The 21,318-nt window shown below is 52.0% G+C and overlaps 1 protein-coding gene across 1 annotated transcript in view; it reads left to right on the top strand.

Annotated features, from left to right (window-relative positions):
* Positions 1-21,318, top strand: part of DNMT3A (DNA methyltransferase 3 alpha) — a 77,648-nt gene that overhangs the window by 35,569 nt on the left and 20,761 nt on the right. The gene's annotated exons all lie outside the window — the stretch shown is intronic.

Below are 21,318 nucleotides of genomic sequence, written 5' to 3'. Positions count from 1 at the left end.
AAGGCATAGAGCCATGAACACTGATGAGCTCACCTAGGAGACCAGAGAGAACTGAGCCGCATCCTAGGCCTCGGGCAACAGAAACCCTGCAGTGATGGCCGCATGAGGTAGGGGCAGTGGCAGGAGTGGTACTGAGAAGGGGCCTGGGAGGAAGAGCCGCGTCTCAAAAAGGAGAGAAGCTTTTCCAGAGGCAGTGGCCACCTTGTGCAGGCTGAATTGAGACGGGCTGTTTGCACCTGCCCACCTGGAGGCAGCCGGTGACTTTTCTAAGAGAGGCTTCCGTGCGGGTCAGGAGGGAGGAAGCCAGGCCAGGGCTTCGGCAGCGAGAGGCGGTGAGGCGGTGGAGACCAAGGGGCGAAAGCAGTCCCCCCCGAGCAACCACTGGGGGACTGCCCTCCTGTGTGTCTGATGAGCAGAGAGAAAGCGTGTTGACCAGGAAGGGAAGGGACCCGCCATGAATTGCCACCTGCGGCCTTTCACCTTCACTCTCACTGGTCTTTACCCCAGGCCTACAAAGGAGGGTGTTATCCCATCTGCATTGTGTGAAAGCTTGCTCTAGAGAAAGTTCAGAACCAGGTGGGAGAGAGAGAGGGTGGTAGCCACTTGATTATTTCCATTTCCTCTGCGATCCAGGAAGGCAGAAATTTCTCTCCTGGAAGAGCCTGGAAAAGGGACAGCCTCTGCAAGGTCTCTGAGCTATAAGTGTGGTCTTTGGGATGGAAATTTCGTTCAGGACTTGGGGCTATTCCTCTGGCCGGTGGGAGGGGCTTTGCTTTTTAACTACTTGTTACGTGCGGTCTGTGCTGCTTCTCTCCTTTAGCCCTGGGGCCAGAAGCTAGATATAATGACTTTTACACTTGACGGGCTTCCAGAAATTTGGTCATCCTCAAATTATACTTGAAGAACCCTTATGGAGGCCTGCCCTCAGTTGCAGTTAAAATAAAAAAGGCAGTCTTTTCTCAACTCACAGGGAAAAGTAAGATAATAGATACATTTTCTCAATCTTAAAGTTGCCGCTAAAATTTATTAAAAAAAATTTTTTTTTTGGCTGCACCATGTGGCATGTGGGATCTTAGTTCCCAGCCAAGGATTGAAACCGTGTCCCCTGTGGTGGAAGCACAGAGTCCTAACCACTGGACCACCAGGGAAGTCCCCCCAGCTAAAACTCAGGGTGAGGGATCGGGCACCTCAGGCAGAGCATCGCCAAGGACCTTAGACTGATTCTGCCTTGGGTCACCTTTGCACCAGCAAGAGGCGGCTTTTGGCTTTTAAAGGACGAGGGAGAATTTAGGGAAAGGGGAGGAAAGGCAGGGCAGAAAGAGACTTAGAGTGTGTGCAGAAGTTGAGAGGCACAAGACTGTGCGGTCTTTTCGGGAATGCAGGTCCGCGGCGGCGGGTGAAGCACAGAATGCAGGCTCAGAGCGGCAGGAGGGTGGCTGGGGAGCTGGGCTTGTGTGAAGGCTGTGGGGCTTCGCCTGACCCGTCTGCCCCTGGTCCACGTGCCTCGCCTGTAGCGCCTTCTACCCTCAAAATATCCCCCTCGGCTTAATTTCCTTTTCCCATGACCTCCCTGGTCGCTCCACACTGTGAGGTCTGCTCTTTACCATCTGAGTTTACCTGCCACCTTAAGCTTTGAAAAAAAAAAAAACTAGAAACTAAGAAGACTTAGAATATCACAAAATAAATGAAATTTAAAATAACTGGATGAGAAAAATGGGGCATTTCCAACCCCTCTGGCGAGGCTGAAGTGGGGATTCCTCCCTGAGCTGGGATGCTCACGTCTGTCTGTCCCATCTCCTATTCTCTGCACCTCTGTGCTCGTCCTGGGAAGGATTAAATTTTGCCGTAGTCGTGACCAGGCCCTGCAATAGAACCAGCAACAACTCTCCATTGTCTCCCTGTCATGTCAGAAATCCTCTGGCTGTTTCTCAAGACTTTGACCCTCACTGTGACCTCCACAATGGCTGCACCCCCCAAACCCTCCCACTACCATTCTCTGATAGAACAGTCCCTGTGAGAGACTGGTCTCCCCTTTCTGCTTCCTTTCTGCTATACTTTTCCCTTTTCATTCTTCAGGGTTGAGTCCGAGAGCTGCTGCCTCCTCCAAGAAGCTCTCTGGGATCTCTCCAGTCCACACTGCCCTCTTCCCTTCTCTGCACTCCTGTAGTCCTTACTGTTAATATTGTTGGGTTTAGCAGTCAGTTATATTTCATAGAGTACTTTTCACTAACTCTTACATGTTATGTCTTCACCAGTTATGCCAAACCTGATAATTGGGCAGGGAGAACAGGCTCTGTGAATAGCTGTTGGTGGGCTAAGCAGTTGGGAGGTGGGCAAATATGAGACAACTTTTCAGGGAGCTCGGGCCCAGGCCATTGGTTTCTGGTGGTGCTGACAAGTGTACCCGGAGAATAGTGTGAGGCTGGGGGACTGAGGGCAGGCTCCCACGGGCAAGGCGGTGCCTGAGTCTTTTCCATCCCACGTTCCTGCTGTCCCCTCTGGTTCTCCACTGTGCTTGAGCCAAGGAGCACCTACCTTGGCCTGGCAGAGCTAGCCCAGGGTGGGGTGTGGGGAGGAGAGACGAGAGGCACCTTCCCCCAAAGGAGGGCAGTTCCAGACTCTTCTTTCTGTTTTCAGAACAGCGTGGCCCTGAAGGAGCACTTTAGGCTTAGGAAGGGCTTTTCACAGGTGTTACCTGGTTAACCCTCACGAGTGCGAGGCAGAGGCCTGGAACTGTCATCCAGCCAGAGGGCCTGCGGGCTCCCTGTGTGTGTCAGTGCTGTGGTTTTAGGATGCGGTTATAGCCCGGTGATATTATGACTCTTTTTAATGTCTTCACCCCAACCTATTCTAAGTTGCTTCAGGGTCAGGAAACCATGTCCTGCTGTTCTAGAATCTTGCCTCTTTCCTGGCTCCCAACCCAAATGGAGGGACTCCTGCATCCTCAGACTTACTAGATGTTTCAGTTCAGTTCAGTTCAGTCGCTCAGTCGTGTCCGACTCTTTGTGACCCCGTGAATCGCAGCACGCCAGGCCTCCCTGTCCATCACCAACTCCCAGAGTTCACTCAAACTCACATCCATCGAGTCAGTGATGCCATCCAGCCATCTCATCCACTGTTGTCCCCTTCTCCTGCCCCCAATCCCTCCCAGCATCAGAGTCTTTTCCAATGAGTCAACTCTTTGCATGAGGTGGCCAAAGTATTGGAGTTTCAGCTTCAGCATCATTCCTTCCAAAGAACACCTGGGACTGATCTCCTTTAGAATGGACTGGTTGGATATCCTTGCAGTCCAAGGGACTCTCAAGAGACTTCTCCAACACCACAGTTCAAAAGCATCAATTCTTTGGCGCTCAGCCTTCTTCACAGTCCAACTCTCACATCCATACATGACTACTGGAAAAACCACAGCCTTGACTAGACGGACCTTTGTTGGCAAAGTAATGTCTCTGCTTTTGAATATGCCATCACTTATTAAATACTGATAACAAGTAATCAGGGGCTTCCCAGGTGGTGCTAGTTGTAAAGAGCCTGCCTGCCAATACAGGAGATATGAGACCTGGGTTAGATCCCTGGGTCAGGAAGATCCCCTGGAGGAGGAAATGGCAGCCCACTCCAGTATTCTTGCCTGGACAGTTCTATGGACAGAGGAGCCTGGTGGGCCACAGTGTGTGGGGTCAAAGAAGAGTCAGACACGACTAAAGCGACTTAGCGTGCACACAGGCAACAGTCATCTCTGGTGCACATAGTCCAGTCTGTCCTCTCCTCCCTTCTCCCTCCTGCACTCAGAGGCCCCTTTTCTCTCCACAGGCAACACAGCCTTCACTTTCCTGGAAGTGAGTCCAGGTGCCAACTTGTCCACTCGCTGGACCCGGGACCTTCTGCATCACTTAACCACCCCATCCCCGCCCCGCTCTCCCGCCACTGCTCCCGCCCCTCAAGCTTAGGTCCCTGCGCTGTTTGTAGACTTTGGCTGTACTCTGCTGTCCTGTGTGCGTCTCATCTTCATGGAACCCCACTCACCAGTGTGTGTTCTGCTTTTGCCCAACCCGAGCTTGTTCAGCACAGGCCCTCTGGGCACCTCTGCTCCCAGGGCTTGCCGTTCAGGAGGTACTCTGTAAAAGTTTGCTGAATGAATGAATGACTACTTCTAATCTCAGAGTTGTGTGAGTTAATAAGGGATATATAACATGTACAGCACAGGGCTAGAATATATAGGACGTGCATAGTTCTTTAAAACTGATTTTATATAAGTATTATACAAATACATTCTTTAAAAAAAAAAACAACCATCCCTCCCCAGTGACTTTAATTCCCCTACCAGAGGTATCTGGTGCTGTCTCTATCCATCTATGTGTGTGTGTAAATTTATAATTTTGCTTCACAGCTGCTTTTTTTCTCTTTTCCTTTTTTATATAAATAGAACCACACTATAGTTTCGTTTTACAGCTTGGTTTTTCACTTACGATAAGTCTGGGCAATCAAGCCACATAATTACTGTTCTCTTCCACTGTATGGATTACCATGATTTTATTTAACCGTTCTCTTATTGGTGGACATTTGTGTGGTTTACAATAGTTTACTGCATAAGCACCACAGCAGTGAACATCCCTGGTCATATCTCTGTGTGCATCTGTTTCTCTCAGAGAGATACCTAGAAAGAGAAATGCTGGGTTGAAAGGAATGTGTATTTTGCATTTTATACAGTGTGCCAAATTGTCCTCCGAAAAGGGCAGTGGCAACTTAGGCTCCCGTAAACAGGGTATGAGAAGATTTTCACCTGTGCCAACATCAATATTTTGCTAATCCAATGGGTGGGAAAAACACTATCTTGTTATGATTTTAATTGGCATTTCCCAGATAAGTGAGGTTGGACATCTTTTCATGTGCTTATTGGCCATTTGTGCTGCTGCTTCTGTGAGCTGAGCAAATGTTGCTTCCTCTTGCTTTATAACCCTGCAGTCTCAACAGACTGTGCTTCCTGTCGGCCATGGGAAGAACAGCCTCTGAGTGTCCAGCGGGTCATCTCCTGCTGTGCTGTATTCCATTTAATAAGCTATCCCCAAGCACCTTCGGTGTTGGGGGGTTGAGGGTATTGTGGCAGGCACTTTGAGAAGAAGGAGATGAATTAAGTGTGATCTCCTGGGCTTTAGTACAGGAGATGTGAGAAATGGCAACATAAAGTAGACCTTTAAGGACTAAAACCAAACTATTAGCCAAGTATGTGGGTAGCAGTTTTAGGGGATTCCAACTGGCAGCCGTTCCTTGCTTATTCACCATATAGTATATAAACTAATGAAAACCCGAACCCTTACAGTATGGCCTCAGGAAAAACATTGCCCTTAAAGGAGATGATGCTCTTTAGAGCAGATGTGACAAGTGTGCTTTACCGAACGGCTGAACGAACACCTTTTAAAGGCACTGTTGTGACAGCCTGTAATCAGTAGTGAGTTCCAGGGCTGGCCCTTAGGACAGGCTGTGAAACTGTCATCACAGAGGCGCCCGTTGTCTCTCCAGTGGACCAGCTGTTCGCCCACTGAAATGTTCACTCCATCTGGGGGGGCCGGTGGGTACAGAGAGAAGAGTGCTGAGAACAACCCCCACTTTTTAGTGGTGAGAAAACAGTGAAGGAGGCCCTGGGTTCAGCAGTGGCCACGTCCACACCTGAAATAGGCCAGACGGGCAGCTTTGTGAGCACCTCCTTCATCTCGGGCAGCTCAGCTGGTAAAAAATCCGCCTGCAATGTGGGAGACCTGGGTTTGATCCCTGGGTTGGGACGGTCCCCTGGAGAATGGAAAGGCTACCCACTCCAGTATTCTGGCCTGGAGAATTCCATGGACTGTAGAGTCCATGGAGTCACAAAGAGTCAGACATGACTGACCGACTTTCGCTTTTCACTTCATCTCAGGGACAGTGCCGAGAGCATTAACTTCTACCACAATCCTAATGATAAAGTAATGTTGTATTTCAGGTTTCACAAAATAGAGACCACCCCTGTGGCCCGGCCCAGATCAGAAATCTAAACCTAAGTCAGTGCATGGGCTAGGCCGTCCCTGTGTGTGTGTGTGCTCAGTTATGTCTGACTCTTTGCAACCCCATGGACTGTGCCCTCCAGGCTCCTCTGTCCATGGGATTCTCCAGGCAAGAATAGTGGAGTGAGTAGCCAGAGGATTTGCTTCTCCAGGGGATCTTTCAACCCAGGGATTGAACCCCCTGTTTTGTGTTTTGCATCTCCTGCATTGGCAGGCACATTCTGTACCCCTGTGCCACCTGGGAAACCCTAGGTGGTCCATGGGCTAGCCCAGTGGTTAGGAATCCATGCTTCCATATAGGGGGCCGAGGTTTGATCCTCAGTTGGAGAACTAAGATCCTGTATGCCATGCCTCAGCCAAAAAAATTTTTTTTAAAATAATAAAGCTAGGTCAGTGCAGGTACGGGAAACTCCTGCTAACTCTTCAGCTCAGTTTAGTGGATTCACTTTCCCCTAGGAAACAAGACTTGCTACCTTATAAGGAAATCCCATCCTTGCTGGCCAATCACGCCCTGTTCCTGTTCCGGATGCCTCTTCTGTCAGTGGGCGGAACTTACGCTGGCCCAGCATCCTTGGGAAGGCGCTCTTGCAGCTCTAAGCCTCTGTACTTCCCCAGTCTGTGGACTGTTTTCCCTTAAATAAAGGACATCAGACTTGTTACTAAATTGTATTATTTTTGTCATTTCACAGGTATACTATTCACAATTACTATAAGTAAGCTAATTTTCGTCCCTATTTTACCACTAGGAAGCTAAGATTCTTGTAGATGAGATAAGAGTCATGTGGACATCCTTGTGGAGAGGCCTTTGGGCTAAACCAGACTCCAGATCGCAGGCTGCTTCTGTTTAGCAAACAACTCCACTAGAACTGTGTCTTCTTGGTTTTCAGTCTTGGCTTCCCCTGAAACTACTGGATAGGGTTGGAGGGAGCTCACTGGCCCAGCTCTCTGTCCCTCCCTCGGCTGCAGGTCTTCAGGCCACAGGGTCTTGCCAGGTTTGGGTCCCTTTCACCCTGGGGACCCCTTCCCTACTTCCTTCTCCACTCCTTTGGTCCTGAGCCCTCGCCCTTGAACTGCTGTTTTTCTCATGATTGGTTTTGATGTTGTGAAATTGGATTAAATGGAATGAGATTCAGGAGGCCTGGTTTCTGAGTACAGCCTCTGCTGCTGCTGCTGCTAAGTCGCTTCAGTCGTGTCCAACTCTGTGCAACCCCATAGACGGCAGCCCACCAGGCTCCCCCGTCCCTGGGATTCTCCAGGCAAGAACACTGGAGTGGGTTGTCATTTCCTTCTCCAATGCATGAAAGTGAAAAGTGAAAGTGAAGTCGCTCGGTTGTGTCTGACTCTTTGTGACCCTATGGACTACAGCCTACCAGGCTCCTCTGTCCGTGGGATTTTCTAGGCAAGAGTACTGGAGTGGGGTGCCATCGCCGTCTCCGGAGTACAGCCTCTACCCAGTATCAATTTGAGAAGGTTGTTCTCCTCTCTGTACTTTAGTTTCCTCGTTTGTAGCAGGGTACAAATGGACCAGATGACCCCTGAGATTCGGAAATAGCATAATTTAAGGGGAGGCGGACTGAAGTCATGAGCTGTAGCTCCCTATGTCTCCTTGTATGGACGTCCTAAATTAAATGTTTGAGTGAATTCTCATACCTCACATATATGCTTCTTTTAGAGGCACATACATAAAGTATCTTAATAAAGATGCTTAGAAAAAACTTTCACAAAATTAATGTTTTGTGCTAGAATCTAGTTTTCCTTTCCTCTTCATGGTGGACCCCTTTTATTGTGTTTGCTGCCAGGATCAGAAATAGTAGGGCTTTCTACTCACCTGGGCAAGGGAGAGGCTTGAAGCCACCACTAAAAAGGTGATGTTGCAAACACAGCCCTGTCTTAACAGGCACACGTTCCTGGGGGCAGTTCCTCAGCCCAGGAACTGCACATCCCTGTTCTGGCTTTGGTCACCAGGTGTCTAGCTAGGTCTGCCCCTTACTGCTCGTTTTCTCTTCTTTAGTCACACAGTCACCCTTCATCCTTTTGAGAGTTACAAACCTTGACTGAGCAAATACTTTGAGCTCAGGCTTTCAGAAAACTCCATATTCATCTGGGTCTCTGCCACTTTCCCACATTTTCTAGACACTAAAGAAACACGTTTAAAGGAACGTCAGAACCCCACCCTGGCAGCAGTAGGCAGTTAAGTGCTGCAACCCAGTAAGGACTAGGACAGAAATAGGAGGAAAGGAGCCATGGGAGCAGCTAACTAGCCCTGCCCAAGGAGGCCGGGAAGGCCTGCCGTAGAAGAGACATCTTGCAGGCCTGCTCCTGGGATAGGAGTTTGCCTGATGGGGACAGTGGGGGAAGGGCACTGAAAAAAAAACCCTCTAAAAACCCTCTAAGGGTCTAAAAAAAACCCTCTAGGAGTTTGGGATCTAGAGCACCTCAAGATTTCTTGCATTTTTATTTCAGCTTTCAGAAACCACCTCATAGCCCTCGCTGTGAGGCAAACAGAGAAGATCCAATGGTGCTATTCTCTCTGCTTTCATGATCAGAGCATTCGTTAAGGAGGTCCCTGGGATGCTCAAGCACGGGGCGGGGCGGGGGGGGGGGGGCGGTGGCTCAGCCGGACTGTGTGACTCTTGTTAAGGAGCCAGTACTCTAGATGTCGTAAACGGACTTGAGTCTGTATTTACTAAATACACACAGCGCCATGCTGGCACTGGAGGAGACAGTGGACACAGTCCCTGTCCCAGGGCACACATGGTTTAGAGGAGGAGGTGGGAGTGCCCACCGTGAGCCACAACATCAGATGGAGCATGGGCCTCGGCCTGTGTTTCTGCCACCAAGAGTCTGGTGAGCACAGAGGAGGGCAAGAGAACTTCTGGGGGAACTCCTGGAAGGTTCCCTGGAGGAGATGTCCTTTGAGAATTCCAATAAGGATAAATAAGGAAGGCATTTCAGGAAAAAGAACCACTGAGGGCAAAGACAAAGAGGCATAAAACTTCTGGATTGGTCAGGGAACAGCGTGAGAGCCGGTAACTAGGTGTGGGAGTTGGCAAGGAAGTGTAAGAAGAGAGAAAACTGCAATGGGAGATGGTCAGATTGTTACCAGCCTCCCTGTCATAGTGAGAGACGTGGGCTTCACTGTGCAGGAGGGAGCTGGAATGTTAGAGAACCGGGTGTGTATTTTGGGAAGGTAACCCTCCCTGGCTGCAATGCAAAGGGACCCAAGGCAGGTTAGAAGGACCAATTAGGAGGGCGTTTCATCTGATTTTCACGAAGGGGCCAGGCAGTGGGAGGCAGACTTGATAGAACTGATACAGTTTGCCTCTGGTTGGAGGGGAGGGAGAAACGGCTGGTATCTGGGGGCTGGGGTGAGTGGTCGGTCATGATATGAGCTAGGAAATCCTGAGCTAGGGAGGAAGAGCAGGTTTGGAGCAGGAAGGTGGTATGGACTTACCACTTTCTTACGGATTTATTTTGATGGTCAGAAGCTTTTCATTTGAACGAAGTCCAGTTAACCAAATTCTTCTTTTATTGGAGTGAGTGTGTGTGTGTGATCTCTGAGTTCTCTGCCTACCCTAAAGTCATGAAGATACTCTCTTAGGAGGAGTAAATTTATCTGCTTGTCTGGCTGTGTCAGATCTTGGTTCCGGCATGTGGGATCTTTCGTCGCGGCGTGCAGGCTCAGTAGTTGTGGCGGGCAGGCCTTCTTGCCATGTGCCACAGGGCTCAAACCCCCGTCCCCTGCATTGGAAGGCGGATTCTTAACTGCTGGACCACCAGGAAGTCCCAGGAGTGGACTTATAAGTTAGGTTTTGGACAAGCTGCTTTTGAGAAGCCAGCAGGGTGGCTGACAATGGGGAGGGGTTTAGCAGGCACTCAGGAGTCATCCACTAGGAGGGTAAGTGCAGGCTGGCGAGCAGGGAGGGAGGAACCCTGCATTGGAAGGACCAGGGTAGGGAGGGTCAGCTCACCTACCTGGGGCTTCTGGGAGCAACCAGCTGGCAGGAGTTCCAGAACAACTGAAGGACCACTAAAGGCCCCCTTTGCACCTGTCTCTGGAGGCTTTTAAAAGAGTTGCCTTTTAAATAGTACCGAGATTCGCATAAACAGGAGACTGCACTTTTTTATTCCTACTTTTTTTTCCTAATCTGAGTTGAAAGTGAAAAATTAAAAATACACTGCCCATTATTCCTTAACTAAAGAGTCATATAGCATCTGTGAAGAGTTGTTATTAAGGGACGGCAAGTCAGAAAAACAGTAAAATTTGCTCACAGTGTGCAGTTGGCATGGGAGAGGGGGAGGACCAGGATGGCTAGAGATCTGACGGGTTAGAACTGAGTGACTGACACACACGTTCTGGAGCTATGAGGCAGAGACCCTGGTGTGATTCCTGGGAAATCTGACTCTCTAGTCAGATGCCCATGGTTCTGGGGCTTGTGCAAGTTTGAGAACCACCCAGCTTCAGATGATCGGACATAAACCAAACCCGACACAGAAGCGTAGTGAATAGTGGTACTTGCTCAGTCGTGTCCAACTCTTTGCAACCTCATGGACTGTGGCCCGCCAGGCTCCGCTGTGCATGGAATTCTCCAGGCAAGAATACTGGAGTAGGTTGCCACGTCCTTCTCCAGGGGATCTTCCCAAGCTGGGATCGAACCCAGGTCTCCTGCATGGCAGGCAGATTCTTTACCACTTGAGTAAACCGGGAAGCCCCCTGACACGGAGGAGATGCCTCCAGAGATGCATTTATTGTGTCACCCACCACCCTGATAGTGAAGGACAGGGAAGCCTGGCATGTTGCAGTCCACAGAGTTGCAAAGAGTTGGACATGACTTAGCAACCGAGCCACCACCACCCGGTCACCCTCACGGGGTCTCCCTGCACATTCGCATTATTAACCATTGCTCTCTGGGCCCCCCACCCTGGATTCAGTACGCTTGGAATTTAGTTCTGGGCCCAGGCGCAGATCTCTCCTAAGGCTGTCCAGGTGACTAAGGGCTTGAAACTCAGACCGTGAACACTGAGCTCTAACGCTGGCACAGCTAGAGAACTGTTTCCCAGTAGAGGTGGGGGGAGAAGACCGGAAAGGACTTGGTGCAGGAATTCAAATGTTTCCTTTGGGATGGAGATGGTAGGCGTTCCTAGTGTTTTCAGCAACGGGTTTACCCCAAGGCTTGTCCGCTGGGTTCCTCCTGGGTCTTCCCTTTGGACCCTGAAACTTGAGAGGGTCTGCATGCCTGAATCTGAATGGTGGTCCCTGAGGTCCCTCCCTTTGACCCCTGGAGCCTGGGGTGGGGGAGGGGAAGAGAAAGCAACCCTGGCAGTTCAGGTTTACTTGATTTCTTTGGACCCACACCCCCCAGGTATAAAATTAACAAGTCTCCCCAGAGTCTAGTTTCTAAAGCAAAGTGACTGTATGTGGTCAAGCTAACTTGTCGAAAGGTTCTTTCCAAACCTCTTACATGATATGCCCTCCTGACTTCCTTTGACCTTACCTATAATACTCAGCAGATATCTGTGGTCCCATCGGACTGATTAAGAAACTAAGATCCAAAGAAGCTAGGCACTTACCGAAAGCTTTGTCATCAGCTGTGATCCTCTGCTCCCATCCTGCCCCTTCTGTTCTTTTTCCTGGCAAGGGGCAGGTGAGACCTGGGGACCTGCAGCACCACCGCCTCCACCCTTGCTCCCTGCCCACAGCCTGCTCACAGGCAGGGCCGTGCTCACCCTGCAGCTCCCGGTTAGGGGCTGGAAGTGATGGGGCGGGAGAGTCGGGTTTGTGGAGAAGCCTTCCTCTTAAGGAGCAGACCTGGAGCCGTCGGGAAAGAGGGGTCAGATGGGCGAGGGCAGAAAGGAGGCTGCAGCTGAGGCTTCGGGAGCTGCTGGCAGGTCTGGCGAGTTGAGACTTCCAAGCATGTAATGACTGGGAAGGGACGGGGGAGCCAGGAAGGAAGGGATGGGAGAACCAGGGAGAGAGGCAGAAGAGATGGAGACGTGAGGGGTCAGCGAGGAGGTGGCTCCCAGACCCTGCATTTTACTCTGGATCAGATGTTTGTCATCAGTGGAATGTAGAACAGGCAGGAGGCCCTGGGCGGCTCGCCTCCCTAACAGGTGTGCACACAGCTGTGCTTGTGCATCTCTCTGGGAAGCTAACACAATTGCAGATGCCCCCAAAGATCTGCCGTCTGAGAAACCTGGGAGGCTGGGCCCTGTCCTGGCTCACCGTCTCTCATCTTCCCTCAGTCTTCCTGCCTTGACTGGTCCCGGCAGCCTCAGATTTCCTTCAGCACATGGAGAAAGCATATCTACCACATAATTTACCATCTAATTGCATGCTGTCTTGAATGAGGGCTGTGGCTTCATGTGCGGTGGGTCCTGGGCACACAATTAGGCTGTGAGGAGTAACAGGAGGGAGGTCAGCTCCTGCACTGGCTCCGCCCCCTCCCTCCCCCAACCCCCAATCCCCCTCCCCCATGCGCCCCCACCCCCGCCCCCACCCCAACCCACCCTGCCCCTGCTGGTGTGGTGCTGCTGCTGGATGCTAGGGTTTTGGTGTGATTCAGGCAGGCTCAGAGGTTGGCTCCTGGATAAAGCGCAGCCTCCTTACAGTTCTGAGAGTAGACTAGATCCGCAGGGGTGAGGGGTTTTGAGGGGGTGGGCTGCCCCTGCCTCATGGCCTTTGCCTAAAGATGAGCCTCTCTTGGGCCCAGGTTTGGGGATGGCACCAAGCCCAACCAGGCCAGTACACTGCAGTTTCCATGGTGACCCTTTTGGTTTCCTTCCGAAGGAGGATGGATTTCCTCTTTCAGTCCAGGTCGTCTGCCTGGGCCGCCACCACTCTGAAACACTCTGGGGACCAGGCTGTCCAGCTCCACTCCCCTCCACTTTCTGCCAGACGGGACAGTTTGTGGAGAGGCTCAGTTTTAAGTCACAGTCCAATATCAGACATCAGCATGTTCTGGTTTGAAGGGGGAGCAAGAGAGACAGGCGCAGAAGAGGGGGTGACTCCCCTCCTTCTACCTCCCCCTCCTCAGTTTTGACCCTTTGGGTGGGCTCAGTACCCTGCAGGCCTGTTTCCTCATTTGTAACAGCCAGGGCCCTCGGTGATCTCCATACCTGATTGGAAGCAGAATCACTTAGGGGAGGGGGTTTTAATAGATTCCTGGGCTCTACCCCAAGCCAGCTCATCGCCATAGGTGGGCCTAGGAATCTGTATTTTTAAAAACCTCCTTGGGTGATCCTGATACAAATGGGTTTGAGATTCTCCTGTCAAGGTGACCTCTGAGGCCCCCACAGGAAGGAAAGGAAGCTCTGCCTTGTGCTGAGGACTGACTGGCCTTTCTGGGGTCCCTGGAGCTTCCAAAGAGCCCATCATAGGTCACTCTTGTCAGGAAGCCGGTGTTTCCTAGTCACACTGGCTAAGCCAAGACCAGGCCCCCACCTTTTCCCCACAGGAGAAGCCAGGAGAGAGAGGATTGGGGGGTGGGGGGAGGTTGCCATAACAACCAGCTCCAGGCAGAGGCCTCCCTTCCAGGGGCTGGTACTTCACCCCAGCAATGGTGGTTTCCATGGAGATGGGTTACTGAGGGACAGGGGGAACATTTGCCCCACTTAGTGTATTAGTCAGGAGCTGCCAGAAGGCAGAACCATCTCTAGGTGGGAGCCTTGGACCCCTGTCAAATTTGAGTCCCCCCCGCCCAACCCGACTGTGGCCTCTGCTCTCTGGGTGCAGGTCTGACGCTTTCTCCCCGCTTGGTTGCTCTCTCTGTGACTGGTCTCCCTAGCAACAAGTCCTGCTAACTCCTTGCTGTTGGCTCTGTGGCTATTTTTAGCTTCCCTGCCAGCAGCCCAGTCCTGGTCATTTGCTTGCAACCTCCATGTGGATTGCAGGGGAGCAGGAAAACAAAGATTGCTGGCCTCTTTTGGGAGCTGTGGACCCAAACCTCTTAAGCACCTATTGGAACTTTGCTGTGGAAAGTATTTGCCCCCATTTGGGAACTTGGTCAGTAGACTCCAGATGAGGCTCTGGAGACAGTGTTGGATTCAGTTTAGCAAACGCTGCTTTAATCCTCTACAGTGTGCAAGAGGCTCTGGTCCACACTGCTTCCACGAGAACCCGAGTGAGAGCCGGGCCCTGCCCTCTAGGGATTTTTAATCTTGTGAAGAGGAAAGAGGAGTACACCTTAGTCCAAGCAAAGATCGGCAGGTGCTAGGAGAGGATTACAAGGTGCTCTGGGAGTATGGGGGAGGAGGCGGGACAAGGTAACTTTCAGGTGGGGAATGATAAGGGTGAGGGGCCAGAGCAGCACTGTCCAGGAGAATGTTCCGCAATGACAGAAATGTTCTAAAATCTGTGCCCTCCACTACAGTAGTCCCCCTCAGCCACCTGGGCTCTTGGACACTTGGGATGTGGCTAGTGCAACGAGGAACTGAATTTTCATTTTTATCTAATTTCAATGAATTTAAATGGTTTTGTGCAGCCAGTGGCTCTCTCACTGGCCAAGTCAGGTCTAGAGAAACCTTCATGGTGGAGGTAACTGGTGAATTGGGCTGAGAAAGATAGGTAGGCTTTTGACTGGTGGAAGGTGAAGGGGAGGAGCAAGGAACGGCATGAGCAAAGGCATGGAGGCAGGGAAAGGGCATATTTGGGAAACAGCAAGTGGGGGGGCTGAGTGTAGGTTGTGTGAGGTAAGGGCTGCAGATGGTGGGGGCCTTAAGTGCCATGCAAGGAGCGCAGGATGTAATCAGCAGGTGGTCAGAGGTCTGCCGTGTAGCATGGAGGCTTCTGAGCTATAGGTGGAAGGGCAGGATTGGAAGAGACATCCATCTTGACCTTGTGGTTCTTGTCTAGATAAGTTCTCATTTGTCATGGGAGCAGTGGGAATGTTTGTGTGTCAAGAAATGCACAGTGTCTACCAATATGTGGCTTTGCAGATGGCTTCCCAGGGATCCTGGCTCCTCCAATTTTGAGTTCAGGGACTCAGGTGCTAAAACGTCCTGTTCAATGGACGCCACATAACCTCCCCACCTCCCACCAGCACCGGATTTTATGACAAAGCATGCTTCAGAATGCTGAACTTCGAGTTAAAATCAGTCAGGCATTCCCACTTGCACCCGTGGGAGCTGCTGCTCCTGGGGGGAGGATCACGACTTAGCATCTCATCTCCGCTCCACAAGCTGGAAAGTCAGCTTCACAGCGCTCCCTACACTCATGCTCCCAGAGACAGGGGTGAGGCCCACACCTGGATGCTCAGTTTACAGATTTATAATAGGACTTGTCCTTCCAACACAGATCCATCCAAGTGCTTGTCCCCATTTTATCTGGCAACTTACCGGTATCAGAGTCACTGGAAAATGTAATCAAAGTTAGAAGTTTGCTTGATGAACACAGGATCAGTGCTGAGTCAGGTGTCCTTAAGAGGTATTTTCATCAGGCCTGTTGGAGCACTGCAATCTGCCTGCCAAACAGGAAATATGCCCTCTCTTTCAGGTTGCCCTCTCTTTTGGACCATGCTGGATACTCCCTCTCCAATGCTTCTTTTAGGCTCTTGACATCTACCAGATCTTCTTTTCATCCAGGGGTTCCTCCTTTCAACATACTTTAAGAACACGTCCAAGAACCTGGCTCATTTTACGTGGCTCTGCTGTTTTAGGTTGACTATCTTTATCTTGATCAAAAGACCTATCCCAATAACTACCCTGGGCGGGTTACTTTGGAAGGTCGAGAACATATATGACCTGAGGATCCTAGAAGGCTGCCCTGGTTTTTTCCTGACCTTTGGCTAAAGTCATTTCTTAGCCTAGATCCTGGGATCGCTTCTGCTTTGAGGTCTCTGTGCCCACCAAGTACAAGGTAGACACAGATCTCAGTCTGAGTGACTCACTGTGTAGAAAAGGGGAACCTTTCCCCTTGGTGTAGCTACAGGAGAGGGGTGGTGCTGTAAGTAATAAGAGGACACCTTTGAGTTGAGCTTCCTTTTTGCTTAAGTTGGGAGCTATGTGGAAGAGGTAAGATTTGGGCTTAATATTACTAAGCCCAATTTTTTATTGAGGTATAGTTGATTTACAGTATTATGTTTCAGGGGTACAACATAGCGATTCACAATTTGTAAAGATTATACTCCATTTATAGTTATTATGGGGTTCTCTGGTAGCTGAGCTGGTAAAGAATCCCCCTGCAATGCAGGAGACCCCGGTTTGATTCCGGGATGGGGAAGATCCCCTGGAGAAGGGATAGGTTACCCACTCTAGTATTCTTGGGCTTCCCTGGTGGCTCAGACAGTAAAGAATCCACCTGCAGTGCAGGAGACCTGATTTAATCACGGGGTTGGGAAGATTCCCCTGGATGAAGGGAATGGCTACTACCCACTCCAGTATTCTTGCCTGGAGAATTCCATGGACAGAGGAACCTGGCAGGTTATAGTCCATGGGGTCGCAGAGTTGCACATGACATACACACAGTTATTATAAAATATTAACTATATTCCTTGTGCTGCATATCCTTATAGTTTGTTAAACAATAGTTTGTACCTCTTAATTCTCTACTTTTATCTTGCCCCTCCCCCCCAATTCGAGCTTAATTTTAGAGAATGAGAATAAGTAAGTTTGGCAGCTGGAGGGAGAAGGCACTTTTTGAGTGGGCCAAGGGAAAGCAAAACTGATGGTCCTGATCCGTTTTGACACTTTTGAGTCCTGGCTGCATACACAGGTGTCATTACTTATTGAAGACCAAGACCCCGGAATGTAGAGTCTAAATGTTTACCCACATAACAATAGAAAGAGAGATGTCATAGGTGAGATAGTGTTTTTAAAGAGCTGGCCAAGCCAGATCAGAAACTTCATTTTGAGAGGATGCCTGGGGTGAGGTCTAAAGTGGCCTGTTAACAGGGCCTGGATGCCGGGGAGGCATGAGTGAGAGAAGCCAAGCAAGTCCTATTACATTCCTCAAAGGGTGAGAGCAGGCAAGAGGTATAAAAGCATGGAAACTGTACCAAGCAGGTACCTTGATTGGGCTGAAAGATGGCTAAGAGCAGACTAGGGCCTTTGTTATGTGGAAGGGCTCCTCTTTGCTGTAGAGGTTCTGGGTCTCAGTCAGGGCTGGGAGGGGGTTTGTACGGCTTGGGTGTTCTGTGGAGAAGGCTCTCTGATGTGGGGTCCTCTTCCCTTTTCAGAGCCTTCTTGTTCTCTGGTGGCCCCCAGGAGGGTGCTGAGCCCTGGCAAGGATGGTGGGTTCTCCTCACAGCACATCTTTTGACCTCATTATACCAGCACCTGTTCCAGCTGGTTTGTTCCCACTGTCTGTGGCTGAACGGCAGGCACCTGGGGGCATTATCTCCTTGAGATGCTGGTATCCTGGGCCTGGGAGGGCAGACGTCATCACTCCTGTTTTGCAAGTGAAAAAAAACTTCTTGGAGTTAAGTGGCTTGTTCAAGGTCACAGGGACAGAACCAGAACTCCAGTCCTGATCTATCGAGCAGTGCAGCCGGCCACACAGCCATTTTATTCATCTTGCAAACTGAAACCACACTAATCTTTTTCCAAAATACCCATTCAACTCATGTCAGAAAACCTGCCGTTATTCTTCACTGCAATAGGATATATCCACTGACATCTCTTTTCTGCACTTTCGCTTTAGTTGTATTGAGGGGATGGGAGGTGGAGGTGGGCAAGGGTTTTCCTCCCTTTCCAGCCTAACATCTCTTATTTCCTACCTGGCCAGCCTCAATCCAGATCTGATTCATCCTCCAGGTTCAGTCTCTGCTCCACATTGATCTCATTAACCTTATTTATCACTCATACTACTTGTTTTTGGTTGGCTTCCAAGCCATCCTGGCCCATTGGACTTGGTATTGGTGGTATAGTTCTCTAGAGATGCTTTTCAATGACCTTTTCCAATTACTCCAAGTCTAGTTGAATTTGTTAGCTCCTTGAAGGCAGTGTCTGCTTCTGGGTTGTTGCGGGGGTTGGGGGTGGGCAGGGTGTGGAGGGACAGAGAGTGAGTGTGTGTGTGTGTATATATATGTATATATTTTCTTTGTGGGGAGGGGCCTCTGCTCAGGAGGAGGGAGCATGAAATGGTTGAAGGTGCAACTGGAGGCTCCACCTGGAGGCTCCAGAGGAAGAATGGAGTCTTGAGCTGCAGATGTTAGTGCTGCGAATGGAGGTGTTATATTTTTGCACTCCTCTCCACCCCACCCCCAACCCTGCACCTTGCAAACAGGAAAAATGAGACATAGAAAGCAGACCTAGAATGACCCAGGGGACCCAAGAACTTGGCTAGGAAGTTATTTTCTAAGCCTGAACTCCTCACGCCACGGTAAGGCACCACTCTATCCACGGGCAGTGTGAGGAGGAGACCCCCCCATCCCTTCTCGCCGCCCCCCACCCCCCACCCAAGTTCTCGTTCTGGAGCGCTCCCGGTTTTGTGCGGGCGCTTTCTGTCCCGCTGTGTGCTTTGAATTTTCCTTCAGCTTCCTGGGCCTCTCCGCTCACTTGTAAGCTTTTCCTTTTTTCTTTTTGGTTGCGCTGCGGAGAGACTCACTTTTAACAACTTTCTCCTGGCTGTCCCAGACGGTCCGAAAGCTCCTCTTTCCTTTCGTCTGCGCTCCCGGTTCTCGGGGCGCTCGCAGCTTACCTCCGCAGCTGGAGCGCAGCGCCTTCCCTCCCGACCCCCGTCCTTCCCTCCCCGCGCTGTCTGCGGGCTCCCCGCCTCGCCCCCGGCTCCGCGCCGGGTTCGGGCCGAGTTGGGGCGGGGGCAGGGACAGGGAAGGCCGAGCGGTGGGATGGGGCGGGCGCCGCCTCCAGCCTGGCTTGGGCGGGGCCCCAGGAATGGGCGGAGGCCCAGCCGCGCCCCCAGGCCCCAGCGCCGGCCCGCGCCCCTCGGACCGGAGGAGAGGGGCTGGCCCACTGCCAGCGTCTGAGAGTCGGCCCCCTCCCCCGGCCCGCTCGCAGCCAACCAGGCACTCCAGCGGGGCCCACGTGACCTGGAGTTCTAGACAAAGAAAATGTTCAATCCCTCCCCCCCACCTCCCCCCTCCCCCTCTCTCTGGCCCCCTCCGCCCCCCAGCCCCATCGCCCCCTTCCCCTCCCCCCAGACGGGCAGCTACTTACAGAGCTTCAGGGCCGGGGCTCACACCTGAGCTGGACCACCGAGGGGCTGCACCTGGCCTTATGGGTAGGTTCCTGGACGGAGCCCTGGGGAAACTGGGGGCGGGGAGGCGGCAGGGGCCGGTGGGAGGATCTCTGGGCCTGCAGCCCTCTGGGTTGAGAAGAGTCAAGTCTGCCTCCCCGGCCCGCGGGAGCTGGCTCCCCTGCCTGGCCTGAGTTCTGGAGATGCTGAGTTACTGCCGTCCCACCCACTCTCTGCTCAGGAGCCCCAAGCCCCACTCCTCCCTGCTCTCAGGTGGGACCTGGTGGCTCCGGGGCCAGGAAGAGCAGCCCTGGCCTGAGCCTGGAGCAGTGGTCCGCGAAGGCTGGGGGCAGACTCCGGCCCGTGGAGTTGGGCTGGAGGCAGTGGTTTTGCTGAGCTGGCTGGCAGATGGGTTGTTGGCGTTTCCTGGCTGACCTGTGTTCCTGGCTAATGGACCACGCTGTCCTCAGGCCGTGCCAACCTTGTGGACTCCCAAGAGGGATGGTCTCCTCTCCTGTGTGTTCCTGGGAGCCACCGTTAGGCCACCAGAAAGAAATGGTGTTGGAGTGGGGGGGAGCACTGGGACCCTAACACGGGGCTGTGGGGTGGGCCTTATGCCGGCTTGGGATGGCAGAGGCACTGGAAACAGCCCTGGGTCTGCTGCCCCAGCGGGCGTCCGCCTGGGTCCCTGGACCTCTGACCTTTGGCATGGGAAGCAGCCTGAGTCCGGAGGGAGGTGGAGGCGGGACAGCTGCCGGAAGACATGGGGGACTGGACGGGGAGGCCTTGCCTCCACCAGAGTGGAGTTGCCAGTGGCTCTCCAGGCTGAACAAACTCCAGGCCAAGTGGCCTCCCGGGTGGCCTGTAGTGGAGCTGCAGTGGTGTCTTCATCCTGCCCACTCTCTTGGCTACTCTGGCCTGGGACCTTCTGAACTCAGGTGGCGAGGAGGTGTGTAGGAGCTGTTAGCCCCAGAGCCCAAGCCCAGAGTTAATTAACCCTTATTTCTCCTATTGTCTGCCCGGGGAGGAGGGTTGGCACAAATGTGGAAGCCCAGCCCTCTCTCACTGCCCTAGGCAAGTCTATTCTAATTAGCCCCTCCCCCACCCAGCCACCCTCTCGCCCCTTCTTCCCCTTTCCTCTTGCCTCCTGCTGCTAACCCCCCCCTTCTTCCTTCCCCCACTCCTGCTGGCCGGGTCCTGTTGGAGGCCCCTTCCTCCTCCTCTGCTTGCCAGACCATGCTGGATGCATGTTCTCCTGCACCTACTGGGTTGGGGGCGCTTAACAGCCATCAGCAGCATCCTCTGACAAGCTGGGGGAAGTTGTGGGGGAAGAAGAATGTTCAGGAACTTGCTTTGGAGGGGGTGAGAAGAGAGACAAAGGGGCTGAGGGGGAGTCAGGAGGGTGGTGGCAGGCACGACTCCCTTCTAGACTAGGGGAAGCGGAGGGGGGTGCCCGGCGTGCCCTCCAACCAATGCTGCTGACTGTAGATCCGTTGCCATCTGCACACCTTGTTCTGGCTGAGGGGGCCATCACCCCTAGAAACTGGGGCTTTGGGTCATCCAAGGCAGCACCCTGGTGTAGATCAGCATCCGTGCCTGAAGTTGACGGAGGAGCGCGTGGTGGAGGGAAGGGAGCAGAGATGGCGAGGCACACTTAAATCTGAGCACATCTGGTACTGGGATAGTGCTGCTGCAGCTGACAGTTCTAGAGAAGAAGCCCTCTCCCCCCAGGACTTGAGTGCACACCTAGACACACCTTCCTGTAGGGGAGGAAGAGGTAGATAATTGATTTAGGTTGGGGTGGGGCAAAGTCCCCAGGTGAGAGTGGGGCTGGGGAGGGAGGAGCAGTAACCCTGCATTCTCCCGCCCCCTGGTCTCCAAGGGCTCATTCTTCCAGCTGTTCGTGCTTTGGGGGCAAAGGATACTTTATCCCACTGTAGAATTTGAGTTAGAGAAAGAACTAGGACTTCCATCCTCAGGTTTTAGGAATTGCCGCAAGCAGCAGGTTTGGTTTGTGGCTAGGAGGCAAAGACTTGAAGATAGAACAAAATAAAATGAATCTAAGAGACAGTAGACCCTTGAGCTGTTCTAACCTGGGACCTGGGGATCCATGGATAGGCTTCAGAGAGTCCTTAGAATTCCTGGTACATGCATAAATCA

This window comes from Capricornis sumatraensis, chromosome 1 (assembly GCF_032405125.1).
Source record: "Capricornis sumatraensis isolate serow.1 chromosome 1, serow.2, whole genome shotgun sequence".
NCBI classification, from domain to species: Eukaryota; Metazoa; Chordata; class Mammalia; order Artiodactyla; family Bovidae; genus Capricornis; species Capricornis sumatraensis.
Note: the sequence above shows the minus strand (reverse complement) of the source record. Positions and strands in the feature narration are given on the sequence as shown.